The following is a 16,320-nucleotide window of genomic DNA, read 5'->3' on the forward strand; positions in this document are numbered from 1 at the left end:
AAGCTGTAAGGGAAGCCAATAGGAGCGTTTACTCCTGTTGGCCTCCCACAGTATGGACACCACCATGTCTCAGCTGAAGGTAAGATAACTCCAGTTATGTAAAATGCACAGCTGGAGTCGCAACCTTCCTGGGCTAGTGTAGACCAGGCCTTAGTGACTTGCAGTAGAGGAGAGCTCCCAGGAACTATCTACTCTCACAAAGATCTGGGAGTTGCAATCAAAATGCTCTACTTCTTCTTTCATATTGCTGGTGTAGAGCATCTACAATTTCACCTAACTCTGATCAAGTCATATAGCTCCACAGGAGTGACAGAATTTATTACAGTAATGTTTCCTTCATATTTATAAATTGAACAGTAGGTAGTGATATGGTGAATGGTGATCACACTTGCATGCTGGGGAGTCCCTGATTTTCCATTTGTGCATTACATGTGCTCATCTACCATGACTGGGTCCATGGTCAAACCCTGTAGCCATCTTGTGTGTGGATCTGACACCAGGCACTTATTTTTTAAGTCTTGTTTAGGCCAATCTGCTTTCCAAGCCTCCTTTTGAGCATAGCCTGATTGTATGAGACTAAACAAATATTCCCATGAAGATTTGTAGGACTTAAAACATTGCAGGATGTACTGTCAATATTTCAGTAGATAGGAAGACATCTTTCTGGATTCATAGAGCTTTGTGAAATGTCTCAGCGGTTCAGCATATTAGCAGGAAAGCGATGTTAGAACAGTTAGCTATGGCACTGGAGCTCACTTAAGGGTTCCCATGATACGCATCACTGTATTCAGCTGGGTAGCCACAAATGGTATGTGGCTACAGCCACAAGTGGCATGTGGCTGCATCTGCTCCATACCAGTGTGGAAGATGACAGCCTCCACTCAGTTAAATGAGTATTTACAAAGAATGCTATCACCTTGGCAGTTGAACACAGCTGAACCATCTTCCAGTCATCAGAGCAGCAATTCAACAAATCTGAGCACCTACTGAAAATGGAATAAGAGTTCAGACTAGGAAGTTGTAAGACAGTGTAACTTGTTCACTAACAAATTAAGAGTTATACCAGTTCCTAGATTTATTTTAAAAAGGAAAAATCATAATAAAAACTGAGTTTTCCACAACAAAAAAAATCCCTACAATATTCCAAGGATAGTTGAGGAAGACACTTCAAACTACTTCCCTAACTGGGACAGAGTGTATCAGTTTGATGGGTCTATAGACACACTCATCTCAGTGTAGAAATAGGCACTCACATTCCAATTTATGGTTTGCACAGCAGATGTTCAAAGTGACATTAGCTCTGTCAAATCTAAACAACATAGAAGAGGCAATTAGTTTCAACTTAACTGACCAACTTAAGTTATCTGTGTTACTACTTAAAGAAAGCATAATGCTAAACCACACGAGAAAAGCTAAAAATTACTTTTACTGTAAAATGGAACAAAATTGCAGCAGTCATACTTTGCAAGTTCAACTTCCATTACATTTCTCTTGTCCTATCTGTGTAACCAAAAATATATATACAAAAGCATTCTAAGCTTCTGTTAAGTGACTGGTGAACATGATCAAGCTAAGTGAAAGAGAGAATAAGTAGTATACCGAGTAACTGTCAAAATGTTGCTGTATGCAGAAGATCAGAAGTAATGTTGCCATATCAAACAATTCACTGTGACATAGTGAATGTTATTTATAAATAACATTTGGGCTTGCTTTGCAGATTTCTAGTTTTGTTTAGCCAAGTTTGGCTACAATACAACATTTACAGGCTTTTGCTTTAATACTCTGTCAATATTTTAAATTGTATTTTTAAAATAAATAAAAGAGGATCTTGCAAAATCTGATGATACCGCAATAAAGGTTGGTTGTAGGGGTTAGTATGCTGATTGGTGTTGGTGGCTCAGATATACAGCAGGTCAGATTGATCTTAGGATTCCTTTTGAACTTGAACTCCAGGATTCTTGTAAATTCTTCTAAATTCGTGTATCAGAAAAGAGACTCCGCTACAGTAAATCTTATTGTTCAATGTATTTTGTTAATGCTCTCCAACAGACAGTTAAATTATACTGTTAATACATATTGATCATACACATTGGATGTGATGCAACAAGATATAGTGCTCCTTAAAATTCACAGAAAAGAACTAGGATAAGACAGAGTCAACGATGAGAATAGGCACACCCAGGAAATTCAGGTAAGGTTAAATTTAAAAGAAATCCCACACAGATATGCAAATATACAGTCAAAGTACCTAAAGAACCTTAATTCAGCTCTGTAGTGATACCATGCAACAAATGTCTGATTATGATTAAGGCACTTTAGTGGTTTTGATTCCGATGGAATGTACCCTTATATACATGCCCTATCACTACTGTAATAATTTTTGTATAGGGCATGCCTTGTGTACAAAGTATTTGAAAAAAAATCAAATCACTTGATCAGTAATGTCATGGTAAAATGCACATAGTGACATCTGTGTGTAAAGATAGGACCATAAACTGAAGCCGTGACTGAAGTGTGGATCCCAAATAAGTCTAGGCAGTAGGTAAGCCAGTTTCTTAAACGCAAAAGCTTATACCACACCAATGAATCAACATAGATATCGCCAATGAAGTGACCATTCTTTGGCAAGGAAGAAGGGCAGGGACAAAGACTTCTAGAAACAGCATGTGGTCTTTTTCCTCTGGACCCTCTGCATCTTGGTTCGCAGCTAGAAATGCTTTTCAAAGAAGGGTTGTAACTATAAAAAGGAGGGGCAAACACCTCCCAATGCACACCTCTTTTTCTCCACCCTTCTCAGTCTCTTCACTTGAGACTATAAAGGTAACAGCTTATGGATTCTGGAGGAGGATCCCAACTCACAAATTTGTTCAGTAGAGCGATTGTAAGCATGTGGCGAGAAACTTTGCTTTGACTCTAATACAGTTTAAGAGATAGGCACTAGAAACAAATTTTAATATTTATTTTCTTGTAATTATTTCCAACATTTATGCCTCAATGCTCGTATTGATTTAAAAAAAATCTCTTTATATAGTTACTAACGATTTTATTGTTTGGTCTAATAAAATGTTTTCAACTTAAAGAGTCTGCATAACTCCATATAATTCAGTAATCTGGTATAAATTATTTCCTTAAAGGAATAATGGATTTAATATATTTGGACTGTCCATTAGAGGGCTGGGCAATACAGACATACATTTCTGAGGGAAGTCCAGTATTCGGAGTGTGTTGGGGTCACTCTGCTGTATTATCCAGACTGGCAAGAACCAGAATGTAAACCAAGCATGGCTGGCAGGCTGTAATAGCGCACAGACACTCAGTGTATAAACTGAATACTGGAAGGCTGTGAGTGGCCCAGGTGGAAGCTAGTACCAGCCAGGTATTGTAAGGCACCTAAGGTTGCAGGGTAGGGGTGATACAGTCCCTCATTATAATCCCAGATTAAATTAAACTGATTTTTAAAGACACAGACTTTTCTCACTCCTGGTAGGACTACAGGGGAAAACTATGGTTCTGAGAGTCCCTAGCCATGCATTTCCATACCTTGATAAGTTCCAAATGATACTGAACCCAAGCTGCACTCAGGGAAGAGAGGAGCCTCCTGCATTGTGAGGAAGTGGAGTGTAGAGCTAGTTGGGAATTTTATGACCAAACAATTTTTACTGAAGAATGTTGATTACTCTACATTGAAACTGTTCAGAGAAAAGGGTTGGTTTTGATAGTTTCAAAAAATGTTGAACTGTCCTGTTTCAACATTTTCTAAACAAGAAGTTTAGAAGGTTTTTTTTATTTGAAATTACTTATCTTCTGAAACTTCAGTTAATTTATATATATACTAATAAAAATTACCTTTTAAAGTTGAAATTGAAATGAAATGTTTCAAAAATTATCAAATATATTTTGACCAATATGAACAATTTTTTTTTCATCGTCAGTTAACAAAAGTCATGATTTCAATGTTTTGTCTTGTTTTGGGAAGGAGAGAAGTGAAATTTGTTTTCTTCACAAAACAAAACCTTTATGGGACAGGCAAGCCACTTCCTGCATAGCTCTAGGGGAGAACACTCTGCGCAGCAGGTGAAGGAGGCAGATACCGTTATTGAAAAGGACAGACTGTGGCTTAAGTTTCATTGTGAATAATGGGAGGTGGCAGCCATTTTGAACGGAAAGTAATACTTTTTGGAATTCTTTGGAAATTAATGAGGACTGCTAAAAGAGAAACTGTCAGTTAGGAAGAAAAATGGCATAAGAAAAGAATGACATTCATACAAAATCAAAAACTCTTCAAATGTAACCCATGCAGGAGATTTTAATGAGTTAACAATAAGGGAAACACAAAAAGATGTTACTGTGTTACCAAGATAATAAGGCATATGCACACACAACACACATATTTGACATCTAGTCCTAAATTTTTAAAGACCAATTTTGAAATTAATTTTAACTTCAACTCATGAACAGATTTACTTGAAAGGTTTCAGAAAAATGATTCCACCAAGAGTTAGGTGTTACAATTTTGGGAAAGCAATTTTATTTTTACACACATAATGAAGATGATGACTAATATGCAAAGTTCAAATAAATGTAAGTGTAGAGCTGCAAAACAATATTCACCCTGTTTCTCTCTCAGCCAACTATACAGACACCCCTCTCTCTCTCTAGGCACATTTGTATATAATTAAATATCCAATATGCATATTTATGATGTATGTTTTCTATTTTTCAGGAATAAACACTCTCTCATACTACCTTCTATTGACTAGAAAAAGTTAGATCAAATAGAAATGCCTTTTTGGCCCCATACTGCAAACCCGCCACTCCTACAAAATAAAAAACACTATACAGTAGACTTCTGATAATCTGGCACTTTTGGGACCTAGGTGGTGCCGGATTATCGGATATGCCAGAGTATCAGGAAGTACTGCATACTCCCAACCCAATCCCCCTGCCTGCTCCCCCCAACCTTATGCTCGGGTCCCGGAGCCGCTGGTACAGCCATGTGTCTCCCCTCTAGGCACTGGGGCATCTGTGCTAAGCAGCTGACTTTTTAATGAGCTGTCTGGGTTACGCACAGAGTCCCGATCTCCCTCCCCTCCTCTTCCCCAGAGCCAAACACCTTCTCTCCTCCCCCCCACCTCAACCCACATGAGAGCGGCTGACCTGAGCAGTTCCGGGTTCCATCCCAGTTCCGGCAGGAGCGCTTGCCATTTTGATGCCGGACTATCGGGAGTGCCGGACTATTGGACTTTTACTATATAAAGAGAATAGCTGATGAAGAGTTCATTCGCTGGGACCTTAAAATCTCCAGAACATAATGACTGGAGGGGTGGAGGGAGTAGAAATTTGTAATCCAGAAAAGCTATCTGTGCCCTGGGTGAAAACCTGACCTCACTGAGGTCAAAAGCAAAGTTCCTGCGGACTCATGGGGCCATGACAAAACCTCCTGACATTCTACAAAGTCTGCCCGTACCACAAACATCCACTTATCTATGGAAACTCTTGTTGTTACTTTCACTCCCCAATGGCAAATGAGTCTGTAGACCAGCCAAATTCCACACAAAGGTATTATTCCAGATTTTTTCTGGGATGACACAGAAAAAAGCAGGAATGGACTCCATTGGAAAATAATCACCTTATTGTAGTAATGCATACAGGTGACAGAATGCACACCAGGAGCACAAAGCTCTCTCTAAACACAGAGCATGGTGAGGAAGTGACTGCAGCCCAATTGGTGAAATGGGAGGAAAAGACACAGAAGGAAAAGAAAGACTCTAGGAAACCAAATTAGAGGAGGAAGAATGGTTTTATGGCTAAGGCATTGGACTAGATCTTAAGATACCCAGCTTCAGTATCTGTGTCTGCCACAAATTCCCAATATTACCACAGGCAAGTGGCACTCTTTCTGTGCCTTAGCTGCCCATCTGTAAACCAGAGATAATATTTCCAAACCTCATAGGACTGTTGTAAGGATAAAGTCATTAATGTTTCCGAGGAGTTCAGTTAATATACTGATATTGCCACATAAATTCACACACACACCAGCAATTTACTGCCATCATTCTACAGGGAAAACACTTTTGAATTAACTCAATTGCTCTTCTTAATATTTGTATAGTGCACACCTCAGAATGTATCTTTGTTTTCTGTAATAACAACATATAAACAATTTTAGTAAACAATTTATAATTAGGCTGCTTGGAAATTAACCCTCTGCTAACTGTGCAGACTGTTATTCCACAATTAAGTAACTTAAAAAATACAAGCCAGGATTTTCAAATGCTCTCAGCTTTTGCCTAACTCTGCACCCAGAAAAACCAATGGTAAAACTCCCATTAACTTGTAATGGGTTTGGAATCAGACCAATACTAAATTCTTTTTTAAAATCCCACTTAAATTCTTGATGAATTTTCTACGAAAGCCTTTTAAAAAAACGTTTTAAGATAAAAAACCTTAATATTTGGTAGAAAGCTCTCATGCATGTTCTTTGTGATGACATTTATTATTGTTACATGTTTATTTTTATAACAACGCCCAGAAGAGACAATCAGGATTAAGGCCCACTGTTATGTGCACCATATAGACATATAAAATTATGTGGTCCCTCTGTCCTGAAGACCTCAGAATGTAAAAAAATCTCCTGGGATATTATTTTAATTAAAAATTATTTGACATCAATATTATTTCTTTATGCAGAAAGGCAATCCTTATATGATAATGTGTCTCCACTTCTCTTTCTAGATCAGAAACACTACATAGTGCCTGATTTAGTAGGCCCCAAAAAGAGCCCCAAGATTACCTTAAGTTTGGCATGATTTCCCACCTGGCTATTGGTGTGTTTTTTTTTCTTGGCTAGTAGAACAGTTCATTAGAAGAGCAGATTACCCTACAGCCACCAGCTTCCCTCGGTTTCTCATTTATTAAAAGCTCTCCAGAAAAGCAGGAATTTAAGCAAATTTGACCAAGTATATAAAAACGGTGGGATCCTTTTGGATAAAAAATGCCATAAGAATATATGCTATGATGATGATTATTAAGGGGGAGATTTTAAACTGCATAATTAGGCACCCAATGGCCTTTTGAAAAATCTGCTAAACAAACTGTCCCTGTCCTTGCATATCCTCCTCAGCCACTATTTAGGGGACAAGCCAGGAATGAATGAACCAACACAGATACTTCTTTTCCATTGTTCTAAAGAATACTAGGTTTAGTGAGGCCAAATTCCATCATGCAGCTTCTCCAAGGCCATCAAGCAGCATTGGGATTTATATTCAAGTCACAGTATGTAGATTACGAATGAGCCAACAATCCCCATTTGATTAAGGGTGTCATTTACTCTGGTATAATTACAGAGATGGTTGCAAAGGTCTCCTATTTTTAAACTATTTCACAAACATTTAATTCACTTCTCATGATGACAAGTGTACAGTACACATGCCAACATAATGATACAGAAAGAAGTAAATACTGTTTATATATAAAGAATGTAAACATCTAAAAAAAAACAAATCTACAAAGAAACATAGAAACGTAGGGCTGGAAGGGTCCTCATGAGGTCATTTAGTCCAGCCCTCTGAACTAATGCAGGACCAAGTATACCTAAAAAAAACACAATTAGTTTAGTAGCACTTTAAAGACTAACGAAACATATACAAGTGCTACTAAACTATTTGTTGTTGTTTAAGTTTTTCCTGTTATAGTCTAACTTGGCTACCTCTCTGAAACAAGTACACCTAGGCAGAGGTTTGGCAAATCTGCCCAATGTTGGGGATTCCACAATCTCTTTTGGAAGCCTATTCCAGTGCTAACTGTGTCTTGAATTAGGAACTTTCCCACTAATATCTATCCTAAATCTGCCTTGCTGCAGATGAAGCTGATGACCTCTTGTTCTACCTTCAGCAGAAATGGAGAACAAGTCTTCTTTATAACAACCTTTAAAATACTTGATGACTTTGAAGGTCTATCCTCAGGCTTCTTCTTTTTTTTTTTTTTTTTAAAGAATGCTCAGGAGATTTTTTAAAACCTTTTCTCACATGACAAGTTTTTGAATCCTTGTATCATTATTGCTTTCCTAAACATCCTCTTCAATTTGTCCACATCTTTATTGAAGCATGTCCAGAACTCGACAGAATATTCCAGCAGAAGCCTTACCAGTGCTGAGTCAACAGAAAAATGTCCACCATGTCATATATGTCACTCCTCTTAATACACCCAGAATTATCTTAGTTTTTTTCTCAATTGTGTCACATGATCAGCTCACTTGTAAGCCACTATATCCTCCACATCCCTCTCCCTCCTAGCAGTTATTCCCCATTTTGTAACTGTGCATAATCCTTTGCAACTACCTTTACTAAATTCCATCTGGTAGATTTCAGACCAATTCTCCAATTTATCAAAGTAGTTTTTAATTCTTTCCTTTACAGTGCTTGTAACCAATCATACACAGATGTTTGCCAAATTTCATAAACACCCTCTCCACGTCATTTTCCAAGTCATTAATGAAAATACTGAATTGTACCTGATGCAGAATGGACTTCTCCAGGACCCTACCAAACATGTTCTCCCTGTTTGACAGTGAGCCATTGATATCTACTTTTTGAGTATGGTCTTTCAACCACTTATGAACTCAAGTCATAATAATTTCACCTTAACCACATTTCCTCCCCTTTCCCCCGTGTATATTCTATACCAATGTGGCAGTCACGAGCTTAATCTCACTAATTTTCAGTGATGCTAATAAGGATGTTTTCCAACTTGTTGATCCTATGACCTTATTGTACTTTTCCATTTCTTCCCCATCATCTAACCCTCTGTTAAGGTTACTTTTTTATGCCTATCTGTGGATTTTTGTCACTAGCCTCTTTGAACCTAATTAAAAGCCCTCTTACTACTTTGATGAGTCAGTACACAAAGCTGCTTTTCTGCTTCTTGGTTAGGAGGACCCAGCGAGCCTCACTTCTGGAACAGAAACCAATATCGATGAAGCCAGAGCCTTTCTGTCAATACCGTCATCTGCAGGATGAGAGCCCCTGGCTCCTTACCTTAAAGGGGAAAGGTGGATAAGAATACTAACTGTGCCCCCAAGTTCTTCACTTTCACTGCCAAGGCCCTGTAATCACTGCTGCTGTGGGTCATACTGACAGGATCTTAGAGCCCATGCGTACGAGCTGCATGGGATAGTGCTTAAAAGGATGGACGAGCCTTGGCAACCTGTGATATCATGGATGTGAGCTGCAGTCAGGCAGCATACCTTCTGGGTGCGCCAGATCAGGCTAGATGCATGCCTCCATCATGCTCAGAAGGAAGACCCTGCCCACCTCCTCCTCCCCTTTTTCTCCTCCTCTAAGTGTGGCAGCTGGGACCCTCCAAGCCTTGAAGGCTGTATAGCGTATCAGTCCTTGACTAATGGATGAGGGGCCTGTGAGAAGGGAGGGAACACATGCTGTAATGTCTAAGGAGGTGGTAATCGGCCTGACCGCAGAATGGCTAGTTTTCCTTCCTCCCCTGGCGTTGCTGCAGTCTTTTCTAGTTAGCTGGTATCCTTCATCCCAGATGTCTCTATGTGCATCATGTTGATGAAGTCCTCATGTTATTGAACATTATGCAGATAAACCACTCTCTTTTACTGGCTTCCTGAGAGACGTCACCAAGACTCAACTCAGAGTGGGCAGTTCTGTCTGGTTGGCTTTCTTTGGCAGATACATGCAGACCACATGCCCAGCAGGTCAAGACCAGGATCTGGGTAGAAATCTCCAGAGTCAGAATGCCTGTCTGCCAGGGCCCCCACATGCATAGGCAGTGAAAGAGCAAGCAGTGATGTTGGTGACATGCTATTTTCTTCTCATTTTCTTTCTTCCTTGTACAGTAAAACTCCAATAGTCCGGCATCCAATAGTCCAGCACTCCTGATAGTCCGGCATCAAAATGGCAAGAGCCTAGTGAGTGAGCTTTGGCAAAAAATGAGTCACAAGGTAACAGCGGCAGCAGCTGAACTGAGCAAAAAGGGTAAAAAAGGCTTAAAAAACCTAAAACATTACAATATACTGTATACAGTATGTACAATAAAAAGGGTTAAGAACACTTTATATACAGTATATAATGTATACAGTATATATATAACCATCTTATAGTACCTCCTGATAGTAGTCCGGCATATCTGATAATCCGGCACCACCTAGGTCCCATAGGTTCCGGATTATCGGAAGTCTACTGTACCTACAAGTTAAGGGGGAGGGAGGAGAAATAAAAACAACAACCCAACCTTCCTGCTTTGCTCTACTGGGGAACCTAGCTCCAAGTTCCCTTCATCTCCAAAGCCATATAATAATCACATTATACTGATCTAAACCAAACACCAACCCAATAAGCTTTAGAAAGACTTCAGACTCAAATCAGAAGATGGGGTACGTATCACTTTCTTCACAGAGGAAGTATTTACTGAAATATTACACTGTCAAAGATTGCTGCCAACAGAACAGCAGTTAATTCTCCACTTTCAGCTGCATATGCCCAGTCTAGCCAAAAATAATTTTAAGGTCAAGGATCATCCATCTTCATCTGTTTTATAGTTTGCTAAGATAACTTATATCTCAGGATGAAATATTTAAAACGAAGCTTTCGAAGAAAAGAACATATGTCATTGTGCATCATAAATAGACAAATGTTATTGTTGCTGAATAATACAGCATCTTAAAAACACATTCTACAAATCTAATATCAAGAGAATCAAAAACTTAAAATATCTCCATCTTGTTAAAAGACTATTGCCAATTTTCACAACAACCACAAAAATCAGACACATATGTACAGAAATAGCCACTTACCAAAAAAAAAAAAATTATATTTTGTATGGGAACTACAACAATGTTTGGAGCAACATTTTCTAGTTAGTTTTGCAAATTAATATTCATTCAACAGAGAAGGTACACAAGCTACCAAAGTGATAATCTTTAAATGGCATTAAATTCCTTAAGTAAACATGTCCTTTTATTTTCATAAAGATAAAATCATATAAAGCAAATGCCAGTTCAGAAAGTATCTTCAACAAAAAGATGTCTGATATACCAAATAAACATCTGAACAACTTAACAATATAATTTCATCAGACACAATTGCAAGCTTTTAAAATAAAATGTATTAAAAGTAAGCATACTTTCAGTTACTAATATTATCGTTGTCTATAAATAAACCCCATTACCTTACCATGGCATTCCATCATTATAAAAACTGTTTCATCTCTTTACTGCACTGCCCAGATGATGAACTATTGCATAACATTGCTGCAATAAATCTGATATTATGTTCCACTGTGCTGCTCGTATGCCTATAGTTTGGTCAAGCTATACTTCATTTTTCAAATGCTACACATTCAAACCTCACTAGCACTTTTAGACAATACACACACACAGTAGAAATGTGAACATAGTTTAAGCAAAATGAGAGAGAGATTTTTGTAAAATAAATAGCCAGCTTGCACAAAAATGATCTAATAGGTAGCTCCAGTGTAACTTGGAAATAAAGATTTTACTTTGACCTTAAAACTGAATGTTAAAATCCATGCAACTTTTTAAAAGTTAGGGTTTCCCTATTTATACTACATTTCATTAGTCTACATTTATTTTCTTCACCCTATATGTTTTATAAAGACACTTTTTTCATGTATACGGAACATACACTTTTTTATAAGTAATTGCTTGTCAACTTACAACAATTTTAAGAGCAAATCTAATATAATGAAATGCTATTATTGGCTGTTTATATAACAGTGAATTAACCCCCACTGGTATATGTCAAGAATTCATACCCATGGTATATAAAATGTGACTCACAAGAGTTTGCTATTATAAGAAGAGAAAAAGCTATCTAGATTCAAGAGACTGCCTCTCAAACCAAATATGCTTAGTCTGCAATTTCTGTCATGGAAGAAATTACTCAATTAACTGCAGACAACAAAAACAACAGGGATATAACTAATGTACAGTAAATGCTCTGTGGGTGTAATGCAAGCTCATTTCCCAGTAATGTACTTCTTTATATTCTAACCCATTTCTCGCCTAACTTTTGCAAAACAACTAAGTATGTTACATTTACTTAGATTTTTTTTCTCTGAACATATAATTGTCAAAAAAATAAGTTGAAAAATATTAGTAACCCATTTAAGGCACACTGTCTCTCTGAAGTATACTCCCAAAGAAAACACCCTCAGAATGAAATATTTCTCCCACCTACTTCTAGATAGTAAATCACCTTTTTTTCAAAGTCCCATTATTTATGAAGTTTCTGCCCACAGTGATGTTTTTCCTTGGCAGTCGCAAAAGGAAGAGACTACAGTGACAGTAATCAATCAATTAACACCGATTTCTAGGAATTAAAAGCATGAAATATAAAGACTCGAAAGCTTTAGAAGACCTGATTAATAACAATCTCTCTCACCCTCATGCCCAGTGAGTACAGAAGTATAATGTTAATTATTACAAATAACTAAAAGAAAACTTACCTAAGCAGACATATATACACCTCTTCCTGTCATTCTTTCCAATAATATTAAAATATCCATCAATTTCTTGTTTTTTCCCTCTAGACTGCTAGATAATTTGCCTCTAGCACTGAGCTTATGTTTGCTAACATCAGCCAATTACAGATTTATTGAGGGTTACATGTTATTATTCTACAGCACATTTTTAGGATATATATTTGTCAGCACCACAACACACCTTTTGTTGTATGATTAAATAAGAAAATAAAGAAAATTAACCCACTATAGTAATCAAATCTGCAGATTAAAGTTAGAACAAATCCAATTCTGCTATATAACAGCCAAACCCTTAACAGATGTTATCACCATGTATAAATCCCTTTTTATTAAAGCCTGCCAAATAGTGCAAACCAACCTTGCACAAAATGTTGTAACATCTTAAAATACAGCCAGCATTCAAAGAAACCTAATCCTCTTTACTCTCAAAGCTAACTCACATGCATTGCTTTATTTTTATTTTAAAATTATGCCTATAAGAAGGAAGGAGTATTTTAATAGTCATATTACCAGACAGCTGACAGGTCATCCCCCATGATCTGTGCCACAGCACACCTGAATTACCCTGCTACATCACGTTACATTCAGAAAGCAAGTCTAAAACATAATCTCTCTCAGGCTTAGGGATCCTAGGAATCCTCCCCCGCTATCTCTCCATGGCAACAGTAGCTACAGTAAAGACAGTCCACCTCTTACGCAAGCTAAAAGAGTATGAAATACTGCCAAAAGGCCACAAATGTCAGCAGTCAAAACATCACTCTTCCTCCCACCCCGTTTAATTTCTGCCTTAAAGAAATAGTAGTCTATATTTCTTTTCCCTTACATTTCAAGTATCTCAAGTCACCTTTCGTTGGATGAGAAACAGCTTAAAGGAGATATAGAAATTAGAGCTGCAATCCAAGTACATATGGCTAATGCACCAATGTTTTCAACAATAGAATTTCCCCCTGTATTTTCAGGTAACTAGTACTTCAGCAGAATATTATTTATCCTTACACAGAGATATTCTTGTAGACCACAGAATTTTACAATGTCTATTTTAGGATTGTGGGTACTGACCACCTTAGAATACCCCCACCCATCACCTTCAGATTGTTAAATTTTAACTCACAAAAATATATAATCTAAACTGTGAAATAAAAGCTTTAATACCAATGCAGTTCACTAATTTTTAGTTTTACATTTTTTCTAATAAGTCAGTGCTGCATCTGAATAGACTAACTTTCTGAACCTAATAAAAGATGAAAAGCATGATATGCACCTTGACTCTGGAATGTGATCCAGGTAGGTGGCCCATATGGAGAACCACTGAAGGTCAGGCTCTGCTGGTCAGATTGCAGTAAGAGGGCCAGAGAGGCTGCATCTACACTTACTTTTGTTTGACAAAAATTCTGATATTCACAAATGCTTAAAACTGTGCCTCTCTCCTACATACACCACCCCATCAATGTTAAGGGTTGCAGCAACAAACAAGGTCTGAATGCTCCTGCCGACAAAGTAAAACCCACTCGTTTGGGTGGAAGTGTTTTATCAACAAAAGTGCTGACAAAAAGCATTCATACACACCAATTTCTAATGACAGCTGTGTCAACACAGCCTCGTTACGTAGTGTAGACACACCCATAAGGTTAAAAAATAAATAGAAAAAAAATCTTTAAACCTTGTATCTTTCAACAAAAGATTGTCTGCATTAGAAGAAGTTTTAACAAGAGACTATGACCCATATACAAACAGCAGTCAAACTTCTTAAGCCCCCACTCAGGAAAATACTGAAGCACGTGCTTAAACCCAGATGTAAATATATACTTAAGTGTGGCTCTGAATATGGATGCTTCCCCTTCCCCCCCGCAGATCCTTATAGCACAGAGATGCTGGCCTAACTTTTCCATATTTGCTACGAACCAACAAAATAATACATCTTTTATTTTATATTACATAACTCTGCCTTCAAATGAAATCACCAGAAGCAAAATAGACCAAAGAAAAAGTGTTTTAGACCTACAAGATTTTTTCCTTAAAAAATAACATTTATTTTCTTTATATTTTTATATAAACAGACTATAGACTGCACTGTGTTCCCATGAAAGTGCCTGTTTTATGAGAAAAATAAAGTTAGAGCTCTCCTGTTTCCACGTGTTAACACTCTAGAAATGTCTGGAATTCCCCCTGACCTCTTGTTCACAAGCCAAGACAGGGTTGCATATAGCAACTAATATGCTTCATCCACTACAATGTTCTAGTTTATGAATATATTTCAGCTATTATGTGCTGTGGGTGTTTGCTAGATCAAGTAAGGGTGCAGGACTCTCTTTATAGCTTAAGTGACAGCCACCGAAAAAAACAAAAACACACAAACCAACCATACACCCACTTTGTGACAGTAAAGGTAAAGATGACATCAAGCATTGATATAACAAGCTATGAACTTTAAAAAAAGACTACAAGTCAGTAGTATTTAGGCCTTAAAGTTAAGCACCATGGTATTATGGTTATGGGTACAATATAAATACCTGAACAGTCTGGTATTTCAGTTTCTCTTTCACAGTGCATGGGTGTTCCTTGGAACTCACAGTGGTTTGTACTCTTAAAATTATAAGGCTCTTCCACCCTCAGGAAGAGAATTTCTTAAACAGCATCGCCAACTACAATTTTGGCTCTTTCCAAAGACTCTTTACCTTAACAACATCTAGGCTTCCTTATCTTCCAATTGAAAATCTGATGAAGTATGTTAAAAAAAACCCTCTTTTTGTATGCTAATCAGAGTTTTGGTTGAATGCTATAATGGATTCTATATTAGTGGGATGCTTTAACTTAATTTTTCAGTTCCTTTTACTATGTTATGAAGCAGGAAACACCAATGTTTCTGAAATAGGAGACACGAGAAAAAAGTAAAGCACCTACTGTAGGACTTGACATAGATAGCATCTTGGCAGAAGCCGCCACCAAAACTTGGTTGCTCCAAGCAGTTTTGGCCAACCTTTCATTAATAGGTGAGAACATTTTTATGTTTTGCCCGAGACATCAAAGAATTTTGATGCCTTTTCCTGGCCTGCAACAATTCATGCAAACAAAACCAGAACTTAATGCACCATCATCTCCGGGACATCATAAAGAGGAACGAACAAAGAAATGATCAACAAGTAACCTAGTGATAGGAACATCCATAATCTGTTCCTCCACTTCCTCCTGCCCTGATTCTGAGACAATGTCTTCTAAATGGACAATGGAAATAATGGCCTCTCAACTATTTCCTTAGGCTGCTTTCATGCTGGACAATGTGGTTGCTCAGTGATATTATTCTCGGGAAGATTCCTGAAGATGTGGAGACAGACTACAAGTCCCAGTGTTCCTAACGGTTGAACAGGCCATAAAGGCTCTGACTTCACACACTTCATTCCCCAAAAGGGAATGGAAATCCAAGAGGAGGGGAACTGATCCTCCCTCCATGGAAAGTGTTAGGCCCTGGGGAACCATGAGCAGGGACCAGTCTCAGCTACTTCTACCACTCCCCCCCTCCCCCCCCAGGGAAAAAGTGCTCCAGGAATTTCCTCCATGGGATTCTAAAAGGCCCCTGGCTAAAAGCAGGAGTAATTAAGCAGAATGAGGGGTACCAGACACATCAGCCCTTCTGTAAATTCCAGCAAGAAGCAGCTCCAGACACCCACCCAAACACAATTCATGACATTATATCAGAGCCTCAGTTTTTATGTAAAATAAAAATAAAAGTTTCATTCCATTGTGTTTATGGAGAAAAGTTTGGAAATGTGATCCAAAAGTAACCAATGCAGAGATGTC

General features: G+C 37.8%; 1 protein-coding gene across 6 annotated transcripts in view; it reads right to left on the bottom strand.

The window, feature by feature from the left end:
• Positions 1–16,320, bottom strand: part of HIVEP1 (HIVEP zinc finger 1) — a 165,685-nt gene that overhangs the window by 99,137 nt on the left and 50,228 nt on the right. The window lies entirely within an intron of this gene.

This window comes from Pelodiscus sinensis, chromosome 2 (assembly GCF_052426305.1).
Source record: "Pelodiscus sinensis isolate ZL-2025 chromosome 2, ASM5242630v1, whole genome shotgun sequence".
In the NCBI taxonomy this organism is placed as follows: domain Eukaryota; kingdom Metazoa; phylum Chordata; order Testudines; family Trionychidae; genus Pelodiscus; species Pelodiscus sinensis.